At 39.4% G+C, this 25024-nt stretch overlaps 1 long non-coding RNA gene across 2 annotated transcripts; it reads right to left on the bottom strand.

Moving 5' to 3' along the window:
• Positions 1 to 145: 145 nt before the first annotated feature.
• LOC144495606 (uncharacterized) lies at positions 146 to 19579 on the bottom strand. Of its 2 annotated transcripts, none has more exons than XR_013498296.1 (3): positions 16413 to 19579; positions 9442 to 9504; positions 146 to 525 (listed from the first exon to the last, which is right to left on the bottom strand). It is a non-coding gene; the product is annotated as an uncharacterized LOC144495606 (long non-coding RNA). The 2 variants fall into 2 exon arrangements; XR_013498297.1 differs by lacking the exon at positions 16413 to 19579 and adding an exon at positions 12153 to 12347.
• Between the last annotated feature and the right edge of the window lie 5445 nt (positions 19580 to 25024).

The following is a 25024-nucleotide window of genomic DNA, read 5'->3' as shown; positions in this document are numbered from 1 at the left end:
TATTAGCTTACAAGTATTTTCCTTTATGTAAGAATATAGAGTGCTCATTATTGTAACAACTAGGCAACGACCTAGTTGTTACAAATCAAGATTTGTAACTTGGTATCATTTATATCAAGTTGAAATTACACCATTTTAGGGTCTATCTGCATATACTGACATCCTGCAAGAAAGCTCTCATCCTAAATTCTGAACGGCAATGTCAACAAATGAATGGAAAACAATGCAATCGTTTCAGAAAATGTTTATTAGTGTATGACAACAGAGTACAAACATTTGAGGGTGCTGCTTGCAGTACACGACAAACTTGTGGATGCTCCAGTTTGAAAATTTATGGCAAAGTAATTGGACGAATGTAAAATACTCAAATCTCAGCCAGACAGATTATGAATGGACAAATATTCGTTCAAATAACATTTTGATAGCCCCTGAAAACCAGTAATTGCATTCAAAATTTTTATGGTGAATTGCTGAATTCATTAAAAGCAAAATCTGAAAATGATGCAAACACTCGGCAGTCAGCATCTGTGGACAGAACAGAAAAGTTAAAATTTCAGGCATGGAACTTTTGTAAAAGAACAGATTTATTACCTAGGCAGTTAAAAAAAACATGTCCTGCAGTACAGTTAGTCCTCTATGTAGATCAAGCTAAACTCACATTAATGCACAACAATTGGTAATTAATATTTGAGTGGTGATCAAATTGGATGTACTAAAACTGAATTTTCTCTGGTAGCATATATATACCTATAACCTGACAACCTTAATCTTTGTCCAATCTCATTTCCGTAACATGTAAAGTCGCTACAAGCATACAGGCATCATTATAACAGGATACTTCTGTCAGCTTGATTATAAAAAGGTCTCTTGACTCAAATGTAAATTTCCACTGCAATCCTTTTGGGAAGAGTAACTATTTTAACTATTTCTGTAACAGTGTGAAACCTTTTATATGAGCTGATAATTATGTCATGGGTGCATCTTAAGTGCTTAAAGTGCGCATTTTAGTAGTGCATTTTGTGCTAATTTGCTGAAGAGCATCATGCTAACTTAATCTGGATTAACAGTCTGTAGTCTTTGATGTGATTGTGTGCTATGTGAACAACTGTACTAAACTGTGTATATATTTTATGTCAAAAGAAATATGGGAAGTATCCATTTACTCAGAGGCAAGATCGATTCACTGGAAGCACTGCGTAAAGAGAAAATACTAATTTTTAAGCACCATTGATTACAGAAGATTGCCTGCTGTTCGTCATTCATTTGTTCAGGATTGAAATGCATTAAAGTTTAAATTCTTCAGGAACCCAGCCGTTGGCATATGTACTGAAATTCAACTTTGCCAATTTCCTGACTCTGTGCTACATTTGCCAATCAACCAATCTGTCTCATTACAGGAAAATGTGACATCAATAAAATTGAGTACTATTATCAGCATATCCAAGCACAAAATTTACATTAAAATATCATATTGCTGTTCACTACAGTTTGTGATAACTGGAAATACAGGTTGTCCATCTTGTTTCTTACTTTTGAGGACTGGAAACTTGAGTCCAAGAATTGTGTGCTCAGAAAAGTATAGATCAATACAAATATTACAAATCATCACAAAAATACAACACATATCCTGAAGTTAAGATCAGTACTGGAAATATATACCACATCAAGTAGTGAAAGTTCAACTCTGGTAGTTGAAAGTTGGTCTTTTGCTTTTCCTTCTCCTGGTTTCTACTTTCCCTGCTCTCTCAAAAATAGTGATAGTGTGAAGGGTTTCTAATTTGAAATTCTCACCAGTGAGTTGTCATTATGGCACAGAAAACTGTTCAGCCCATTCAGTCCATGCTTGTTCTCTGCGGAGCAATCCAGTCAGTCCCATTCCCCCGTTATATTCCCATAGCCAGGAAGTTTATTTCCCTCAGTCAGTGCATAAGCAGGATTTGCAATCTTGCCAATTTCTCTTCTCCTTCCCCCAAACCCATGGCTCAAAGGCCAATTCTATCACCCTTACTTATGCAGTTGATCAGCTAAATCAGCAAAAATCATTGTTAAACCTGGGAACCATTCTGGTCTGTACAGTTCAGTAACAAATGAGATTAGATTCCACATAAACCTACTCAGTCATCCAAATGGTATTTTTACAGGAACACAAAAAGGTCAATTTTCTTACTATATTACTGATATATTAAAGATTAACCTCAGCTTTCAGGAAATGTAATTTTCTGAAGTCACCAAAGTATATGCTGCTCGCCCTGATATGCAAATGATTGCAGGTTGTTTTGACTTTCAGATCCTACATGGGTTCCAAGTTCATGATAGCTCAGCAAAATAGAAGGTCTACTCAGGACCTCAACATTAACCGAGTTACTCCTCCTCACTATAAAATTCAATTGTGTTGCAAAATATTGCCATTTAAGAGATTATGAACATTGCAACTCAGTTTAAAAAAAGCAAAATAAATTACTTTTGCCTCACACAGGGTTGGCATAACAGTATTTGAATACTGCAATCAAATCATTTTTTGGAATATGATACAACACATTGAATCCTGCTATTTTCCAGGAACTTCTTGTTCAGGTAACAAAGCACCTGAGTAAAAAGCTGGAAAAACATAGCACCTTGGTTTCCTTTAAATTCACCCAACTGTGCTGGTTTCATAACATTTTGTGCTAAAATGAATTGACTTGGCATACCACACTCCATACAGAATAACAATCAAAAAATTTTGGGTCCAATAACATTGACTTGCTCCTCAGTTGAAATGAATTACATTTTAGACGATGGGAAGGAAAATAAGATGTGGGAGAAAGAGGATTTCTTCAAGTAAAATATCTTCTCAGCCCATCACCTCCTGAAAGGAAATGTACTTTTCCAATCCCAAATTATTGCCGTTAACTCTACGTAGATAATAGAATTACAGAATTTACTTGTTCAATATTTTCCAAATTCTTTCCTTAACCTCTCCAGATCTGTATAAATTGGAAAGCATGCCAACCATTACAAACCTCCTCCAGATATCTTCTCCAAAGGCATTCTTCATTTTAAAAAGTTGCTGTTCCAAGCCAGTTAGAGTAAACAACCTTCTCTCAGCCTCTTTCGTGTTACAGCTGAGTGTAGGATGTTTACAGTGCCTGGAGCTCAGTTGCACACGGTCAAGTTCTTGTTGGCACTGAAATGTGCAGGAACCTGAACATTTATCATTCAAATGCCTTGTGTGACTAGAAATGATTAGCTTCCTTAATAAACTTATATGAACCAACAGGATTTTAAAGCTAAACTGATTTACATATGCCAATGGTGCAAAAGCAAAATTCAATGTATGCTGAAAATATGAAATAAAAACAAAGTGCTTTCAGTAGATCTGGCAGCATCTGTGGAGGGGGAAATAGTTAACATTTTAAGTCAACGACCTTTCATCAGAACGCAGAACAATTGACAAGGTCATCAACCTGAGAACGCTGATTGGAATTTAATGATTGTGGTGGGCTAGGGGGTGGGGAGGGGAGGCTGGCACCAATTCTGTCATGGTCCAATCAGGAACTGGCTGCCTATCAGGTTTTCTGACTGGAAATCATGGAATATCCCACCTTAAGAGCTGCTGTCAATCAGAGACCAGCAGCCCTCCAGTATCAGCATAGCAATATGGAGCTATAACCATTAGACCATAAGAGATAGGAGCAGAGTTAGGCCATTCAGCCCGAGTCTGTTCCACCATTCGATCATGGCTGATATGTTTCTCTACCCCATTTTCCCACCTTTTCCCCGTAACCTTTACTAATCAAGAATCTATCTACCTCTGTCTTAAATAGTGTTTTACAAAGGTTCTTTTTACAAATGTTTTTGCTGAATGTTATTCCGCTATAGTATATATGTTTTTAAAACAGCTTACCAATGTGACCAGTCACCTTTGAGGGCCCTTGTGCATATACCCCAGTAACCCTGTACTTGCATCCCCTTTAGAACTGCACCATTTGGTTCATATTGCCTCATTCCTCCTACCAAAGTGTATCAGATCACACTTCTCTGATAAATTTAATTTTGAATGTCTTCCCATTTCATTTCTCTAGTCTTCCAGAAGTCTGTCATTAAATTTCACAGTTTAGTATTTTCTGCGAACTTTAAAATTATGCTCTATATACACAAGTCCCAAGCAGTGGTCCTCATATACACCGCTGGGAACACCACTGTGCATTTCTCTCTCAACTGAACAACCATTGTTTACCACTATTCCCTGCTTTCTGTCCCTTAACTCATTTTGTATCCAAGCTGCTCCTGTCACTCCAATCCCATGGGCCTTAATTTTGCTAACAAGTCTATTATGAGATACTTCGTCAAATGCCTTGCTAAAGTCCTTCTACAAAGCATCAACTGCAACACCCTCATCAATGCTCAGTTACTTCACTGTCAAAAATGATTTATCTTTAACAAACCTGATCAGCTTTCATTTGCTAGCCTATACTTTCTAAATGCCAGTTAATTTTTCCCTGAATTATTCTCAAAGTTCCTCCATTCTTAACATTAGGTTGATTGTGGCCTGTGGTTGTTGGGGGCAGAATTAATTCATTTTGGGATTAAGTCCAGTGGTGGGGTCGGAACATGGAGTGGTTTCCTGCTGCAAAGACTGGCAACAAAATACTTAAATTTCCAGCCCCACCTCATTAATTATGCAATCAATATTGCGCCATATCCCATGGTGGGGCATGCCTGATGCTGCGGTTTGCTTTCCTATCAGGGTGCTATATTGAAAAAGCATCCAACCTCACTGGTCCACTACTGAAGGAAGGAAATGGACCTTCTGAAAATGAAGATGGATCTCCAGGAACATTGAGGCTAGAAGATGGATCTCTTACAGGTCACCAAATCTGGAAGGTCTAGCTGCGGGTGCTCTCCGATCCACTCTCGTGGTGTTCCAAGGTTGTAGGCTGCCTCCATTCTGAACTCTGGAGACAGCCCCAGGCATTGTTCAGATGAGTCCCGACATCTACACACCATGTTGTTCCAAACATGTGTCACACTGGCATGTTTTTTCGCTAGCGCAACAGAAAAATCAAACATGGGTAGTCAGGCTTTCATTTGCATCCAATTAGCGGGATGCAAAGGAGTTTTACACTGGCCTCCCATGAGTTTCCCAAACCGTCATGATGGGCACCAGAAGATCCCGCTGTAAATTCAAGAGGTGCATAATCAATTTTGGGTCTTGTACTGAATCTCCCACCCCCCAATTGAACCAGTCAGTGGGCGCTTGGGAAAATTCCACTCTATGTTTAACCCCTTCCCCTTTTTTTAAAAAGAGGGTTGTAACATTTGCAATCTTCCAGTCGTCTGGAATCATTCCCATATCGAAGGGGGTTTATAAGATTGTAGCTAGAACCTCCATAACATCCACCTTTACTTCCCTCAGTAACCAAGGATGCATCCCATCATGAACAGGTGGCTTTTCTGTTTTGGCGACTGTCATTCTTTTAAGTAACTTCTTTCTTCTGATCAGATTAAATATCACCTCTCCTTTAATGCTACATTGGCAGCATCACTTCGCTACTGAAAGCATGTGCAAAGTACTCACCTCAAAGATGCTTTCTGCCTCTTTAAGAACATGTGTTTTTTGATCCCTAATAAGCACATCCTTTCTTTGACTATTCTTGTTTAAAAAAGAGATTGGATTTCATTTTATGTTAGCCATTAATCTACTCTCAATTGTTCTCATCACATTTTTTAATCTCCTATGTACCATATTCAGCTTGCTTCTCTACTGTACAATGAACTGTACAACTAACATAAGCTCCTTTTTCTGACTCATTTTAATCTCTATCTCATTAGTCCCAGAAAGCATCCATGGGCTTGGATGCACTTACGTCCGCCCATGTGGGAATGTATCTACTCTGTATTGAAATCATTTCTGCTTTTAAGTCCTCCTATTGTTTAATTACTATTTTGTCTGCCAATTTTTGTTTTGTTATACTTTGGACCACTCACTGAAGTTAGCTCTCTTTAAGTTAAGTACTTTTAAGCTTTGTTGTACTTTCTCCGTTTCAATAACTACTTTAAACCCAATATGATTATTGTTCTTCATATGCTCTTCCACTGAAACATCCCTCAAATTAGATCCAGTACTGCTTCCATCCTCAATGAATTAGAAACACAATGATCAAGGAAGTTCTCTTGTAACCGTCTCAGGAATTTCTCCCTCTCTTTGTCCTTTACATTGTTAGTATCCACATCTACATTAAGATAATTAAGAGCTCCCATTATCACTCCTGTACTTTAATTCCAAGTTTGTTTTTTTATTAGTGTGACAAGTAGGCTTACATGAACACTGCAATTAAGTTACAGAAAAAATTCCCTAGTCGCCAACACTCCGGCGCCTGTTTGGGTACACGGAGGGAGAATTTAGCATGGCCAATGCACCTAATGAGCACGTCTTTCAGACTGCGGGAGGAACCATAGAACCATAGAAAATTACAGCTCAGAAACAGGCCTTTTGGCCCTTCTTGTCTGTGCCGAACCATTTTATGCCTAGTCCCACTGACCTGCACTTGGACCATATCCCTCCACACCCCTCTCATCCATGAACCCGTCCAAGTTTTTCTTAAATGTTAAAAGTGGAGCACCCGGAGGAAACCCACGCTGACACAGGGATAACGTGCAGACTCTGCACAGACAGACAATGACCCAAGCTGGGAATCGAACCTGGGTCCCTGGCGTTGTGAGGCAGCAGTGGTAACCACCGTTCCGCCCTTGTAACATTCTGTAATTTGCTCTTCTATCTTCTTCGCACTATTTGGTTGCTTCTATTGTTCCTTAATGCTAACCAAATCCACAACTCAAATTATATTATTCCTCCCTATCTCATAATAAATGCCACCTGTCCTTTTTTCTTCACTTTCCCACCTCCATAGAACATCTTGCTTCCAGAAATATTGAATTCCCAATCCTCACCTTCTTTGAATCAGCCATTACATGAAAGTCACCTAGCTATCTTCAAAGTCTTGCATCACTCCCAGGATTACTAGCAAAAAACTAATGGCAAATTAGAGGCACTGTAACAAATTGCAGCTACATATTAAAGTCAAAAGAATTGTTTCAGAAATTGTAAAATGTGGTTGTTTCTCAGACACCCCTCTAGTAAAACAAACTTTAAAAAGTACTCATATTAAAGAAATCATAGAGGACACGCACTGCTTAAGTTACCAGAATGAAATTGAAAGGATACTTCATTGAGCCAAGAGCTGTGTTTAAATTTAAAACTGCTGAAGCTTGGCCCAGTACCAAACACCTTCCTGTCTGACATGATGCAATGGAAAAAATTATCAACTGAATCCATAATCCAGAGAGACAACACTATCTCATTCAACGGTAACAAAGTTTTGTGACCCGTCTCTATCGCAAACTCATATCAAATTGGCCACTGCTGAAAACTACATCTCTAAAATTACCTAACTGAACTAGAAGAAAACAGCATGGAAATCTGGACAATGTTTTGGATCTTGGGACTCTCACTGCTGTTCAGATCTTGTTAATGTTGCCCAATATGGACATTAAATTACTCGACACAAGGGCCTTCATAGTTGATGGTTCAAGACCAGGAACTCTCATTTTGCTCTTCCTCCATTTAGAAGTGACAAATTGCAACATCCCCATTGAACCACAAAACTTCCAAGTCAGTCAAAAATTTAACACTTATTTAAAAATTGTAGGCAGAGATTTGTGGATACATCTTAAAGTACTTTTAAGGCTTGGAGGCGTCAATCAAGTCAAAAGGAGTTGCAAATAAAAGGTGATATTTAGGAACTCACACCATTTTGAAGAATCCGGATGTGTCCGGTAGTCGCAAACATCTGACTGAAAGCTGGAGAACTATTTTACAGCTTCCAGTCGGGGATGTTTACAGCAACAGACCACAACTGTATTTTCGCAGGAGATCCAACATCAAAGATAATATCACAACTATTTCAGTAAGGTAAAACAACCATTTATGTAACCTTCATGTGACTTTCATGCTATATTGGTTTAAGTTATGGAAAATATTCAGTTGTACAATTATTAATGTTGCCTCCTTGATGCCATATTTGGGAAAATGCTGCCATGATGTTGCGAGCAACAACTCCCACCTCTCCTTTGGCATTCAACTTGTGCCCATTTCTGCCTCAAGGCTCTGACTGGATGCAAATGGTACTGGCAAAACGCAGTGTACATTGGTGAGTAAATCTAACTTAATGACACTATTGATGACTCCTCATTGAGTAGTAATTGGTGAAGTTAGATTGTCCTGTTTTCTATCTTTCCTCAGTTCTGATCATCAACCCAAACCGTTAACCCCGTTTCACTCCACAGATACTGCCAGACCTGCTGAGTATTTCCAATATTTATGTTTATATCTTAATCTTTTCATATTGTTGATTGGATGCTTTCAGGAAAAAAAAGCAAAAAAGATAGTCAGAATCAAAACTACTGGAATATGCAATGAGTGCATACAGCAACTAAACCTTAAGTGAACATTTCTTTCAAAATACCCAATTTAAAAAAATCTTAATGGTTTCACTGCCCACCCATATATTTATAAAAAATTGACAATGGGCAGTACTCCTCATTTGTGGGCATCACAATTGGAAAATGATGTCGAATATGAATAATATGAGAATGCACAGTGGCCCTGAAAATGCATGTCAATAATTCAGTGTAAATCTTTTCTTCTGGAACCCAATATTCTGGATAGGATTTAAATTCAGTACAACATTTTTTGGCCTCTGATAAAGTACAACAAGGTGACTACAAATGTGACTACAAATTCAAACATCTAACCAGCTTCCAGGAGGAGAAAAGAAAACAATATAGATTATGAATTTACAATGGATTTTTTCGTCTCATAGGAAGTCATAATTAACAAAGAAACTACTTGGGATTAACTTCTGGGTAAAAGAGCATTCTTGTCACTCCTGTACAGCATATTTCTCAGGTCTTAACAGGCCAGGACAGAAAATCTTAATTACATTCTTAGATGACTACTCATGGCTAGTCCAGCAATCTGACCTGCAAGGATGAAATATTTTAATAGCTGGCTTGTATTAAAACTGAGGGTCTAAAATACAGATTTTCCTTTTCTCACCGGTTTAACTTTTCTCTTATATTGATTTGGGAGACAACCAACTAACATGTCTAGTGCTACAGCTGAGTGTCGCAACCTGGTTTCAGAGATCACAGCAATTCTGAAGTCTGGTTTTCTGGTTGACACAAAAAAATGGCCCTAATGAAAAACAGTTAATTGAAATAGTCTCCCTCTTATATACCAAGATTCCCACCTGCATCCATCCCCACTCCCTAGGCATATAAATACCTGGGATTGGAAAAATTGCGGGGAGAGGGGAAACCCAAGGCAAATTCCACTCAGATCTCCACAGGCAATTAAAAAAGATCAGTAACTAGGAAACACATCTTTCAGCATCTTACCTCCTTTCTATACTCAGTGATGGCAATCAGAACCAGGAACTCATCCAACTCCCTCTTGAATGCCTGCAGTGAAAACATACCAATTATGGCAACTGACTTGTTGCATTGATCAACTCTCTGTGAATGCTATCTCTAATCTAATATGTATGCTTTCTAACTTTAAAACATTTCCAAGCTTCCAGGTCCTCCGCAACATATCTAACTCAAATAGCCTATCTACATGCAGCAAACAAATCTAAGGCCCTTAATTAAATCAATTTTACACTCTTCTAGAGGCAAAGGTCCAGTTTCCAAAGGACCTTTATGTCAATCTACTGGCCCAATCTTACTCTAACACTTAGTTTTGCATCACCACAGATAGATTCAAAAATAAAACCAGTGAGCCAGATATAAATTTACCTGGACATGCACCGAGTTAATACTTTTCATATTAACGACCACTCAGCATTTTTAACCACGGCAGAATGCAATGCTCATTACTTAGCATTAATTCCATGAAAAGGTCAACATATTCCATCCAGAGGATGATGGTGATGAGGCAATTTTGTTTTACACAGAACAGCAACAATTGTTAGTTTTGATTCTGCTGCATGGCTGCGTATTGTGCTCAAAAGAGTATAGAGAAAGACAAAAACTGAATCCAGGTCAATTGAAAAATTAAACTAAAACTTTTATTCATTAGGATATGACTTAACCAGTTTCTTCTTGAGTTTCAGTAGAATATATTTATCCAGTGTGCCGACCACGATTTAAAAATAATTTGTTTTATCCCCACCCCCAATCTTCCCACTCAAGGTCTCATTCATTCTTTATTATGCTTCTGCAGGTTTTAATTTTCTCTTTGATAATTTTCAAAAATTAAATCTGCGCTGAAATCACTCCCAAAACCTTTATTACCGGAATGGTTTTCCTCCATTTCTCCCCACCACTTTTGCTGGTTAAATCTTTTATGCTAATGAAGGTGGAATTTACCCATGTCCTTTAGCAGCAGCAAAACCACTTTAATCATGGGTCGTCAACAGTTACAATCTTGCTGAGCATAGAAATAACTTTAACTTTCTCTGTCCACAGGTGCTGCCAGGTCCACCGAGTATTTCCAGCATTTTCTGTTTCATTATAAATAGGTAAGTACTGCCCTTTGAAAAACAGTCACACTAAATCTATGAAAGCTTTTATCAATTATATGTCAACCAATCCTACTCTTTTTCTGTAGTCACTCTCTAACGAGTATGATTGTCCACCCAAGAAACTCCATGTTACCCGTCATGGGTTTTGTGGCTCCTTGCGTGGCTGATGAGCCTGTTCCATAGAACCATAGAAAATTACAGCTCAGAAACAGGCCTTTTGGCCCTTCTGGTCTGTGCCTAACCATTCTTTGCCTAGTCCCATTTGCCTGCACTTGGACCATATCCCTCCACACCCCTCTCATCCATGAACCCGTCCAAGTTTTTCTTAAATGTTAAAAGTGACCCTGCATTTACCACTTTATCCGGCAGCTCATTCCACACTCCCACCACTCTGCGTGAATAAGCCCCCAATATTCCCTTTAAACTTTTCTCCTTTCATCCTTAGCCCATGCCCTCTGGTTTTTTTCTCCCCTCGCCTCACTGGAAAAAGCCTGCTTGCATTCACTCTATCTATACCCATCAAAATCTTATACACCTCTATCAAATCTCCCCTCATTCTTCTACACTCCAGGGAATAAAGTCCCAACCTATTCAATCTCTCTCTGTAACTCAGCTTCTCAAGTCCCGGCAACATCCTTGTGAACCTTCTCTGCACTCTTTCAACCTTATTTACATCCTTCCTGTAACTAGGTGACCAAAACTGTACACAATACTCTAAATTCGGCCTCACCAATGCCTTATATAACCTTACCATAACACTCCAACTTTTATACTCGATACTCCGATTTATAAAGGCCAATGTACCAAAGACACTCTTTACGACCCTATCCACCTGTGACGTCACTTTTAGGGAATTCTGTACCTGTATTCCCAGATCCCTCTGTTCAACTGCACTCTTCAGAGTCCTACCATTTACCCTGTACGCTCTACTTTAGTTTGTCCTTCCAAAGTGCAATATCTCACACTTGTCTGCGTTAAATTCCATTTAGTAAGGAGTCTAACAACACCAGGTTAAAGTCCAACAGGTTTATTTGGTAGCAAACGCCACTAGCTTTCGGAGCGCTGCTCCTTCGTCAGGTGAGTGGGAGATCTGCTCATAAACAGCAAACAGGGCATATAAAGACACAAACTCAATTTACAGAATAATGATTATTCATTATTCTGTAAATTCATTTATTATTTTATTATTATTTATTATATTCATTATTTATATGCCCTGTTTGCTGTTTATGAGCAGATCTCCCACTCACCTGACGAAGGAGCAGCGCTCCGAAAGCTAGTGGCGTTTGCTACCAAATAAACCTGTTGGACTTTAACCTGGTGTTGTTGGACTCCTTACTGTGTTTACCCCAGTCCAACGCCAGCATCTCCACATCTTAAATTCCATTTGCCATTTTTCAGCCCATTTTTCTAGTTGGTCCAAATCCCTCTGCAAGCTTTGAAAACCTTCCTCACCGTCCACTACACCTGCAATCTTTGTATCATCAGCAAATTTGCTGATCCAATTTACCACATTATCATCCAGATCATTGATATAGATGACAAACAACAACGGACCCAATAGCTACATCTTCAACTGCTCACTTTGCAGGTGTTTCCGGGAGCTGGGTTCAGGTAGATTACTGGTATTCCTTTCTCAGGCTCCTTTCCTGGGCCTCCTTTTGTCGTTGGTGTCCTCGGAGAATTATGTCCCTACAATCAGGAGGTTCCTCCAAGTAGGTCTCTTCTGAGCAAGGGTCTCCCAGGCATTGACATCTATGTTGCATTTCTTGAGTTAAGCCTTCAGGGTCTTTGAAGCACTTTGTTTGTCCTCCTGTTAGCAAACTTTCCTTGAGCTGGGTGGAGATGATTTGTTTTGGCCGTCAGACTCTGACAATCAATCCTATACTATAGTGGCCATTAGTCATACAAGTCTACCATCCAAACACCATTTCCAAAATGAGAAAAGGTGATTCATATCCACAGCTCCAAAAGACTAATTACAACTTGGGTCTCTGGTGAAATTATATAAATAAAATCAGAGCTGGTACAAGAAACCAGAGATAATTTATAGGAGAAACGCAACTGTGCAGCTCCTTACTTTCTGACGATCCTTGGGTCAAATTACTTTCCAGTTTTAAAAAACAGCTTGGCATCACCGAACACCACTATTTAATGTATGACAAGCTTCCCTCCTCCACTTCTAATTCTTTACATAACATTAAACAAAAGCTCTCCTTTAAAACGGAATTAAGTTATTTTGATTGACTTTGCCACAAGCTTTTTCAAGAGGAAAAAATAAATATATATTTGCTCTGCAGCCATGCTCCAGACTTGCAAATACAGAAAGATCACTGAAATCGCAAAAATGAAGTCATCTTCCCGCTTTGATTTTTCCACATACATTTTTCACGGAGGAAAAGTAAATATATTTTTGCTCTGCAGCCATGCTCGAGACTTGCAAATACAGACATGTCACTGAAATATCAAAAATGAAGTCATCTTCCCTCTTTGCCTGACAACTAAAGAATGACTAATTTTGTGCTGACTATGAGGAAGTCACTTGACTAAAGGATGCCATTATGTTTGGAGGAAAAAAATATAATAATTCAAATGTTTTTGACTTTTCCCCCCTCTTCTCACCAGAGATTCTAGAAATTATCGACACTGCAAATCTTTTTTAAAAGATCTTTTGAGCAATCAAAACATTTTCTGAGACCGTGCAATAAAAATAGGAGAGAAAGAAACACCAACTCAATAAGAGACACAGCAGTTTGGGTGGGGGAACAATTCAGCTTCCAACTGCAATTAAATGAATCAGGAAGTGAAACATTTTCCTGTCGTTATTTGTGATTATCTAGTTCTCTGGCCTTTAATCACTATCTCATTTCATTACCACAAGTTACTCATGCCAGTCTACCACAAGATCTGGAAGCATCAGCACCATATAGCTCAAAATTAGTCCTCAAAAAAAAAAGACAAGTCCAATTTTAGGCATCACATTAGGAAGGACACAAGAGTTCTGAAGATGGTACAGAAGGAATTAGCTAAACGTTTCCATGGATGGAGGATTGCAGTTACATGGATAGATTGGAGAAGCTAGAGTTCTTCTCTTTCAGGCAGGTAAGACCAAGGGGAGATTTGATAGAGGTGCTTAAAATCATGAAGCGTTTGGAGTGTAAATAAAAATAAACTGCTTCCAATGGCTGAAGGGTCGATTATCAGAGGATAGATTTAAGCTACTGGTAAAAAAAAACCAGATAACATGAGGAAAAAAAAACTTACTTTTAAATGCGACATGGTTAGAATTTAGAATGCACCGTCTGATAGGGAGAGAGGAAACTGATTCAATAACATTTTAATTTTCAAAAGGAAACTGGATAAACACTTGAAGAGGAAGAGAAATACAGAATTCTGGTAAAATTGAAGGGTGGTGGGATTAATTAACTTGCTTTCCACAGAGCCAGCATAGGCATGATGGTCTGAATGGCCTCTTGTACTATATCAGTGTATGAGTGGGTGTGTATGAAAATGTAATGGTCAGATAAGCACAAGGACTGGGCCTGTATGATGCGTTCTACCTGAGGATAGCCCAGGGATAAGCAAAAGGACTAATTACTTAGAGGGAAGAGACAGAGTGTTTCTGCTCATTGTAGAATTGTACCTTAGCTGGAGTCAGAGTATTCAGGAGTTGAAGGAAAAAAGTAAAAGAATATAGTTTTAATCTATAACTATTCAGAATTATAAAACCTTCAAGAATCTCATACAAGTCAGGATATTTTGTTACAATTGTGTTTTAAAGACTTCCATTGTCCTGCATATAATATTTTAAACAAATAAAAGTGTTCACCGTCCTAAAAAGTCTCCGCTTTCTTTCCCAAACCTATAAATTTCATCTTGCAGGCCCAATGGTCATAGAATAATGCAGCAAAGAAGGAAGCCTTCAGTCCATCACATTTGTGCCATGTCTAGAATCAGAAGTCTCCCAAGATGACGATGAAGAAAATATTTTTAGCTCAGAGGGTTATTAGCTGAATTCTCATCCCAAGAAAGCAGTGAAGGCTGGGTCATTGGATTTATTCAATGCGAATTAGACAGGAAAGTGGAATTGAGACTACAATCAGATCTGCTATGGTTTTTTTGAGTGGCAGAGCAGCTCGAAGGGCCAAACGGCCTACGCCCTGTCCCAAGTTCTATGAAAAAGTTATTCAAATGTCCCATTCCCCTGAACTTTCCCTTAAACCTTGCATTATTTTCCATTTCAAGTATTTCTCCCTTGAAAGTTTCTGTTGAAATTGTTTTCACCACTCTTGCAAGGCTGATATTTCCTCATGCTTGCTGTCTTTTTTAGTTGATTATTTTCTTACGTTTGATATGTCAATGCTCCTTCTGCTATGTAATTAAAAATGTCCCCTTCACAATCCAACAGACCACTGCTTCCAATGCGGATTTTGATTATTTTACCTAGGCAGTATCTTGCATTATACTGTCTCGTTCCCATTCAATTAAAATTTAGTCCGCTGTACCAAATAGCCCATACAAAACAAAGTTAGTTAAAATATTAACTTCCAACAAGTTTTACATAGATTTTATTTATTCATTTGAGATGTTGAATACAAAGGAGAGATGTCACTGTATAGTTATTGAAAGTTCTCATTAGACCACACCTACAGTACTGTGAACAGTTATGTGCACCACACCTCGAGAAGAATGCAACATAGAGTTACGAGAATGAAACCTGAACTCCAAGTGTTTTTTTATGTGGAGATTCCACAAAGCAGAATGGTATTCCCTAGGTTAAGGGATGATTTGGTTCATTTTCAAGATATTAAGGGGAACAGATACGGTAGAGAAATTACTTACACTGATTGGGGAGTCTCGGACATAGTCTAATAATTAAAGCCAGATTTCAGGAGTGAAATTAAGAAAAGCAAAGTGGTGGAAGTTAGAAAAACTCTTCCCCAAACAACAACTGACGGTAGATCAATGGTTAATTTTAAATGTGTGGAGGACAGATTTTTGTTAACCAGAAGCATTAAGATATGGGGAAAAGATGGGTATGGAGTTGTGCCACAGATAAATCTTAATGCTGAACACATTCAAGGGGCTAAATAGCTTACTCCTATTCCTAGCTTTGCTCCAGTCCAGGTGGTGAAGTTACTTCCCTCAGTGCCATTAAGTAGGGGGTTCCAGAATTTAAATCCAAATATGAAGGAATGGCAATATATTTCCAAGTCAGGAAAGTGTGAGATTTGGATGGAATGGTGTTCCCATTCATCTGCTGCCCTTGCCGTTCTAGATGGTGGAAATTGCAGATTTGGAAGATGCTACCGAAGAAGCCTTGAAATGCATCACTAAAGAACGGGGGTTAAAACAGGTCAGAGCTCCAGATACCATCTGCTGAAGACAATACTACCTAAACATGCTGGGCAAAAATTTGATTAAAAAAAAAATTAAATATGACAACATGTTTCTGGGTGAGTGGTCATTAAAACAGGTGTGCTTAATGGAGTTAAAGTATTAAGATAAACAAATAGACCTTATAGCTGCCAAGATTTTGCCAAGGACCCAAAATAAGTAGAGGCCAGAGAATCATGCATCTTCGCAGCCCACTGTCTCCCTCTGCAGAAAATATCATGCCAGAATGGGGTCCTTGAAGTCATACCAGGTGATGCTTCACAGAGTTAGTTGACCACCATGGCGGAAGGAAGATTACCACTGTCCGAAAGAACGTGTAAAATTTCTTATGCTTTCTAAATAGATGTTCATTAATAGTCTGAAGAGTCTCCTGCCTGTAAGAATTTAGTCAATTCCCCATCTTCTTTATCTTACCTGCTATCCTATATAACTCTTTTATAAACTAACCTATTGCATTGCATCTTGTCAAATGCCTTCAGAATTTCAAAAAGTAAATAGTGCTCCAGATTCCAAATCCAAACACTTCTTCGAAATGTGTTGGGCACCCAACATACTTTCTTGGATCAGATAGCTTGAATTTGGCACCCAGTTTAGTCCTTTTTGGGATCCAGATTAAAATCAGGAAACAGAACAGAAAACGCTAGAAACACTCAGCAGGTCAAGCAGCATCTGTGGAGAGAGAAACAGTGTTAATGTTTCAGATCGGCAAGTCTTTATTGACATCACAGTCGTTCTGGAGGGAAGGAGAGCTGAAATGGGAGGACTTCATGAGCTGAAAATTTGATATGATTTCAGGTGTTTCTCCTAACTCTTAAAAAAAAGCTGGAAACACGGGATAGGGATGGTAGAATATGAAATGCTAGCATTCCACCCTGATGTTCCTTCTAAAACATAACGATTCACAAAAATAAAGCTTGACAGCTGAACTTTTAAAATTTTGAGACTAATATGCCCAACTGAACATAAATTAGCTAGCTTACTTGACTGATACAGCAGATGTTTTTAAGTTTATAACTACTGCTCATTAAGTACAGAATAGCTTCAAATAACTGCAACTCCATCAAGGCATTCAGGTGATATCATAAATCTAGGAAGTTTAACAGCTGAAGGTCAACCAACTCTTTAGATTGTGTTAATTACTTGCTTAGTATATTTTTTCTTTGAAACACTTAAAGTTCAAGCTGAGTGCACTAAAATAAGTGTAAACCATCAACAGGCATGCATTCAAAAAGAACCTCAGGTTTATGCAACACTACAGCTGACCAGCACATCAGTTGGTATAATTGATCGCAGCTCTTTTTTGCTAGGAGAGAGAAATTTTAGAAAAGTAGTGACCAAAATATTTGTTAGAATCTCACATGCAACCCAACAACCACTATGGAATGTGTGCAAGGAGGAACATTAAGCAAGATCAGGAACCAACTCAAGAATTATATCCTACAACTAATTTCCATTATGCCAACACAAAAAATGTTAACTTTAGAGAACACATTGAATGATAATTCTGGTTTACTGAATCATACCCCAACATTAGTCAGCCCCATCAAGAGGGAAGGACAGAAAACTCAATAAAACTATATCTGAATCATGAAGGCACTTTGATTCAAATAAGGACACTATATACATGTGTACACAGTAATATAGAGGCTTGTACATAATAAGATGATTTATATGATAAAAATGTCAGTGTATCATCAGGATGCACAGATATACTGACAAAAGAATTCCTAAATAAGTAATATGCAAACCAGTGAAATAAGTGAGGTGAATGACTACAGGAAGCAAAATTTACCAATTCATGAACCAGCATGAATCTTGATCTGGATTCATAAAAATAGAGAACTATTTCCATAGTTTGGCAAGGGCAGGTCAGGAAGGAAGCAGGAGAGGGAGAGAGACACAGAGCTCGTATAAATGCATCATGCTAGGGCATGATATGGGTTAATGTGATTGAGATATCAAGAAACAACACTGACCTTCATTCTTTTACTGAGGGGCCTGCTGCGTTTCAAAAGCCACAGGGTATTTCAACAAATGGCATATTAGGACTACATTATAATGACTAAATCCATGCATAACTGAAACTACACTAAAAATAGCTATTTTGAGCAGTGTATATTAGCATACACATTAGGACTAGTCAAGCTTATCAGTATTATTAATTTCAAAACAATAGGTCAGCAGAACATCAACAATTAAGGGTTTAATTGGCCAGCTTGCTCTTCTCGTACACCAGGTCTCACTATTAATAGTGCAGACATTTATCCAAAAGAGAGAACTTAGTACCAAGAACACTTACTTGATGGAACCTTATAGTCAATAAAAAGGTACCGAGAGGCATTTAACAAAGAACAAGAACAAAGAACAATACAGTACAGGAACAGGCCCTTCGGCCCTCCAAGCCTGCGCCGCTCATGTGCCCATCTAGGCCATTTGTTTGTATCCCTCTATTCCCAGTCTGTTCATGTGGCTATCTAGATAAGTCTTAAACGATCCCAGCGTGTCCGCCTCAATCACCTTGCTTGGCAGTGCATTCCAGGCCCCCACCACCCTCTGTGTAAAATACGTCCCCCTGACATCGGTGTTGAACCTTGCCCCCCTCACCTTGAACTTTAGTACTGTGAGAACTGACTGGAAACACTGCCCTTGTACTAGAATTTTGTGGATTAATTTTGGGTGAAGGATTCTGAATAGACAAATCTCCTTGTGATACAATTAGAATATGGATAGGCCCAGATGTTAGGAGCAGTGTCATGGAAAGAGTATGGAGAGGGCTCATGAATATATGAACATATGAATTAAGTAGGCCATTCAGCCCTTCGAGCTTAAGACAGACCATTATTGTACACAGCACTCCAGATGTGGTCTCACCAATGCCCTGTATAAATGAAGCACATCACTCTTGGTTTCATATTCAATTCCCCTTGCAATAAATGAACCTCATGGTTACATCATAGTGACGTTAAATGCTGCTCACTTCCAAAATCTGGAGCTCAAGCTGCTGTAACTGACATTTCCTGCACAAATGTGTCATGGAGTTCCCACATGGCACAGGATGTGCACTCGGAGATTGGAACAGCTCTGCCATTCCTTTATCTGGTAGTTCAGAATCTTGCAAATGGTAATAAACCTTTACCAACGCTAATAAAGCTTCCCAATATTTATAAACCACGCTAATACTTAATAAACCTTACTTGCAATTATAAACCATAAAACGATAGATGACACTCATGTATTTATTCCCTCATTTTAGGCAAGAGGAAATACAATAAGTAATACTCACCAAACAATCACCTACCTGTTTCCATGACATTACACCTCAATTTTCATTCTGAACATGGACTCGGATGGAACCCACTGAATGGCCCGATTGCAGTGGATAGCCCCTTCTTCTCTCACTGTTCATCAAGTCCAATTTTAGAGAAAGGAAAAGCAACAGCAATATTCACCAGCCAATCTACTCACGGTTTTCCAGTGATGCCACAGTTTGATATTTTTCTTCTCACTTCAGTGATGCTGACCTGCTTCACACTCCTCCCAGTCTCTTCACAGCACTGCTGACCTGCTTCACACTCCTCCCAGTCTCTTCACAGCACTGCTGACCTGCTTCACACTGTGGTCTCTTCACAATGATGCTGTCCTGCTTCACACTTCTCCCAGTTTCGTCACAGCACTGCTGGCCTGCTTCACACTTCTCCCAGTCTCTTCACAGCACTGCTGGCCTGCTTCACACTGTGGTCTCTTCACAATGATGCTGACCTGCTTCACACTTCTCCCAGTCTCTTCACAGCACTGCTGGCCTGCTTCACACTGTGGTCTCTTCACAATGATGCTGTCCTGCTTCTCACATTTCCCATTAAAAGCAAATCACAACTGGGAATAAACTATATGTTTAGTTGTTTGACAAGATAGTGTTTACTGCAGAGTTAGTTCATCTATTGAATTAACATGTACATTCTGTCAAATTTTACTGAAATTAATCCAAGAACACACAGACAGCAGCAATCCCATGAGGGGGCTTCTTGGACCCCTCATTAATGCTGCAATAACTCTGAGCACTAATTGAATAGTGATTAGCATATGTAACAACAGACCACAGCATGACTAATCCAACAAAATAGAGAGCATGCTTTGAATCAAGCTTTCACAAAGTGTAACAGAATGCTACAGCGCACACAGGACATTCAGCCCATCAAGTCTCTGCTGATTTGACGCCACTGCCTCTCCCCTCCATATGAGTTGCATACCTTAATTGCACTCTATCTGTTCCCTCTACTCATCTTTTCAAATGAAGATCTAATACCCCTTTAAAATTATTTATGGGCTTAACTTGAACCATTATAGGGAAAGCAGAAAATATTTTCTCTCTTCAATTAGGATGCCATGCAAATAATGAAAACATCAACACAATTAAGGCATTATATGACATGCTTCTGATCAGCTTAAATTCATTTAGCTAGTTTACCCCATTCTTCCAGCATGCAAGTTGCAGCTGGCCACATTCATTCAATCAACTTTAGAATTTCACCACTCAAGCTATAATAACTCATTAAGAATGCACTTGCATTTATTAAAACACAAAGGAAACAGCCAATATTGCAGTAACAAGAGTCATTCCTTATGCCAAGGTCATTTCCTAAACCAGATAATAGCTTTAAGTTTAAAAAAAATCACAAATGATATGGATTATAATACTAGTCGATCAACTCCATTAGTTTGTGTTTCCGGAATGACTACAACCTCAGGCATTTTGTGAACTTGCAGGCAGACACATGTAGCAAAGGAATGAAGTGAAAAGTACACCAATACTAACCCAGATGAGGTCACACGACACCAGGTTATAGTCCAACAGGTTTATTTGAAATCACAAGCTTTCAGAGTGCTGCTCCTTCGTCAGGTGAAATTACTTCATCTGACGAATGAGCAGCGCTCCAAAAACTTGTGATTTTAAATAAACCTGTGGGACTGTAATCCGGTGTCGTGTGAGCTCTCATCTTGTCCACCCCAGGCCAACACAGGTATCTCCACATCATGAACACTAACCCAAATTACTTTTCCAAGCCTGGAGCTGAGTGAGCAGAGAGAAGTCCTCAATGTTAAGTCACAGGATATAAGCCAATTGTAACCAGTTTTTACTGCTGAAGGCTGGATATACTATGGATAACAGCGCATTTTAAACTGACATCTATTATCTTTAAAAAGTGGCTCAAGGTTTACTGCCTTCCTTGTCTAAAAGTTCCATTCACAAAAATATTCTACATGCATTGCATTGCCAAGGTTGCCAGCTTTGGCTCAGTAATAGCTTTCTTTCCACCAAGTCAGAAAGTTGTGGTTTTGATCTTTACCCCAGAGATTCAAGTACACAAACTAGCCTGACATTAAAGAGTGCTGCACTGTGGGAAATGCTCTTTCAAATGAGACATGGAACTGAGGCTCCATCTGGCCTCTCATGTGGACTCTATTCGCTTCTCGGCCTTTTGGCTAAGATCAAGTGTATGGTCGGCACCCCATTGTCGGCCGCACTTGGTCGAGGTCATTGGGTTGCGCTGAGGCTTCATATGTTTCATATGAAGCAATTTTTAAAAGCGGCATCTCGGCCTTTTGGCTAAGGTGCAAATGAGCTCAAGTCTTGGAGGAGGAACCTCCCCCATCTCCAATCAGCTTGGCTCATGTAGATCAGGCCCAGGACAGGGTGGTTTGGTCGCTCGCCCTGTCTTGTCAGCCTGGATCTGAAATGTCTCAACTTGTTGAGACTCTGAATTGGATTTGATTTGATTGAATTGGAAAAGTATAAAAAAAAGCTCAAGAGTTCTCAATTCCTTATGAACAATTATCCCTCAAACGCCACCAATTGATCTAATCTTTACCTTATTGCTGTTGATAGGATCTGTGTGCAAATTGGCTGTTGCATTAGAACAAGGACCATAATTCAAAAGTATTTCATTGGCTCTGAAGTGCTTTGAAGAATCCTGAACTTTTGAGAGGTGCTTTATAACAGTGACCATTGCTTTTTCCTTTATTCTGTTGCTGGAAAGAGAGAGTATTGGTGGGAAGATTCAGGCTAGGGTTACAGACAGGATCTTTTAGAGCTGCAGCCCTTTTAGGTGGAGTACTGAACACTAAAGGAGGAAATTTTGGTTGGGCAATGGGCAGCCAGATCAGAGCAGCCACCAACAGCCTCCGCCCCTCCTGCTCCCTCCCCTCCCCCAAATTGCTGCGCCTTCTTACCTCAGAATCATATGATGACATTAGCCGGCGCCTCCAATGGCTACTGACTCTTGGCAGCCAACTTTTTACCAGTCTCACTGCCCCATTACACCAACACCATTAAAAACTAGTTCTGTTCTTAACAGAAATTACTTCATGTTTGTTAAGTGCTTTGGACTTGCAACAAAACAAAAGCAGTTTATTACCAACATCCTTAAAAAGCAGTTTCCAAACCCATAATTGCTAGATCTAGAAGGACAAGGGCAGCAGACACATGGGAACACCTCAACTGGAAGCACCCCTCCAAGCCACACACCACTCTGACTTGGAAATCTAACACCGTTCCTTCACGGTTGCTAGGTCAAAGTCCTGGAATTCCCTCCCTAACAGAATTGTGGGTGTGGCTACATGGACTACAGCAGTTCAAGAATGCAGCTCGCCATCACCTTCTCAATTATGGATAGGCAATAAAAGCTGGCCTAGCCAGTGATGCCCACATCCCATGAATGAATTTTAAAAATATTTAAAAGGCGTTATATAAATGCAAGTAGTCGTCATTATTGTAAAGCCAAATCCTTTGCACAGCAGACTGTTTGCTTCAGCTGATTGTTCTGAGAACACACTGGCATATGCCCCGACTGAAAAAAAATTGAAGATCTTGTATGGAGGTAATTTTCAAAGGATCTGATAAAGACGATAAATCATTCCTATTGGTTAATGGGTTTGTAACATTGCTGGAAAGGTCAAAGGAGATTGTTACGGCATTCCCTACTAGAATCAATAGTAGAAGAATTCACCATGAATGCCTTATTTTAAGAAAACATAAATGTTAATTATGTTTTTCAAATGTTTTAAGGGCACAGTAATGAAACTAAATGGATAGCTAGCTCAAGGAGCTGGCACTAAATGGATAGCTAGCTCAAGGAGCTGGCACTGGGTGTCACCTGAAGAAGGGGCTCAGAGCCTCGAAAGCTTGTGTGGCTTTTGCTACCAAATAAACCTGTTGGACTTTAACCTGGTGTTGTTAAACTTCTTACTGTGTTTACCCCAGTCCAACGCCGGCATCTCCACATCATGACTGGGTGAGGAGCCAAATAGATTGTGCTTTTCTTAAGTATTATCAGAATAGTATGAGGAGTCCATTCTCACAATTAAACTCGCATAGGCCTTGACTTTTTTTTTTAAAAAAAAGAGATAGACTTCAACTCTCAGGGTTAAAAAATGAAATACACATGGCACTTTCCCCTAACTACTGGGAGGTGTAAGGCGAAACAATGAGTTTTATTTTCAACCTCAAGAGAAATAATTTCAAGTCACACTCATAATATTTTAGAGGGTCAGTGTAAATGCAAGTCTTCCAGCACCTAAACTATATTTTGATCCAAAGTCTAGAAATTGAGAAATAAAGTTATTTTCTAATTGGTAAGCAGGCAGAAAAGTCCATGAAAGTTGAATTTTTAAAAATTCAACCTTTCCACTTGAAGGTGCATGGCAAGCTCCAGAGTTTGCTGCCATTTGTTTTAAAAGGGTGGTTGAGTGAGGAATTGTTCCACAATCACACACAGCAGTCAAACTCAATGCAGTCCACACCAGACATCAATGCATACAGCAATGTTTCAGGAAGATTTACTGGATAGTAATTAAGATTGAGAACCACTAATTTTTCCCTCAACACTAGCTTCCCAGGAATGCCAAGGCCATCTATGCAGCCCATACTGTTCTCCAGATGTGGACAACATTGGCATGATCTTATTTATTGTTAAACCCATTCTTGAACCGCTACAGTCCTTGTGCCAAGTACACGCCAATAATAGCTTTCAGTAGGATTTTGACCCAGCAATCAAAAAAAAATACATTACATGTGCTAACATGAACAAGATGTTTCCATGCTATTCAGGTCTCTCCCAGTGGTGGAGGTTGCAGGGCTGGAAGGTGTAAAGTAAGTTTGGTGAATTGCTGCAGTAGGTTGGATCATAATCTAATTGCAATGTACCCGATTGTTGAGTGGATGGACACCGAGTGGCAGGAGGACAAATCAAATTATTGCTTGATCCTAGATGGTGTTGAGTTTTTTGACTGTTGCTACCACTGCTACCGCGGCAAGTAGTCATAAATTACAGTTCAGATGAGCCTTGTAGATACTGGAGAACCCAGGTGGTGAGCCACTTACTGCAGAGAACATAGTCTTAGCCTCTTCCTTGATCAAGCCATGGTGTAGCATATGGAGCTAGAACTGATGCAGTGATAGCTACATTTCTGATCTTAATGAAGATAATTGATGAAATCCAAGATGGTTGGACACGGTGGCACAGTGGTTAGCACTGCTGCTTCACAGCGCCAGGGACCTAGGTTCAATTCCAGCCTTGGGTGACTTGTCCGTGTAGAGTTTGCATGTTCTTTCTGTGTGGGTTACCTCTGGGTGGTCCAAAGATGGTAAGAGTTTTAACAACACCAGGTTAAAGTCCAAAAGGTGTATTTGGTGGCAATGCTCCAAAGATGCACAGGTTAGGTTGATTGGCGATGTTAAATTTCCCCTTAGTGTCAGAGTTATGGGGGTAGGGCCTGAGTGGGATTGTTGATGCAGGCTTGATGGGCCAAATGGCCTCCTTCTGCACTGTAGGGATTCCCTGACTGGATGTGATAGATTAAGACATAGGAAGGAGTGTTTCAGATGACCTCAAGTTAACTGACTGTATGACGTGGAAAACCAGCCAGGGGTGTGATAGAATAGCCAAATCAAGAGGTTAAAAAGCATGAATTACAATTTTAGCAGATCAGCCGAGACATGAACAAAGTTGGATGATGTTACAGAGGCAGTCTTAATGATGGTCAAGTCGAGCCAAACCAAATAC

The sequence above is a fragment of the Mustelus asterias genome, chromosome 7 (assembly GCF_964213995.1).
Source record: "Mustelus asterias chromosome 7, sMusAst1.hap1.1, whole genome shotgun sequence".
NCBI lineage: Eukaryota > Metazoa > Chordata > Chondrichthyes > Carcharhiniformes > Triakidae > Mustelus > Mustelus asterias.
This window is presented reverse-complemented; position numbering and strand designations above follow the sequence as displayed.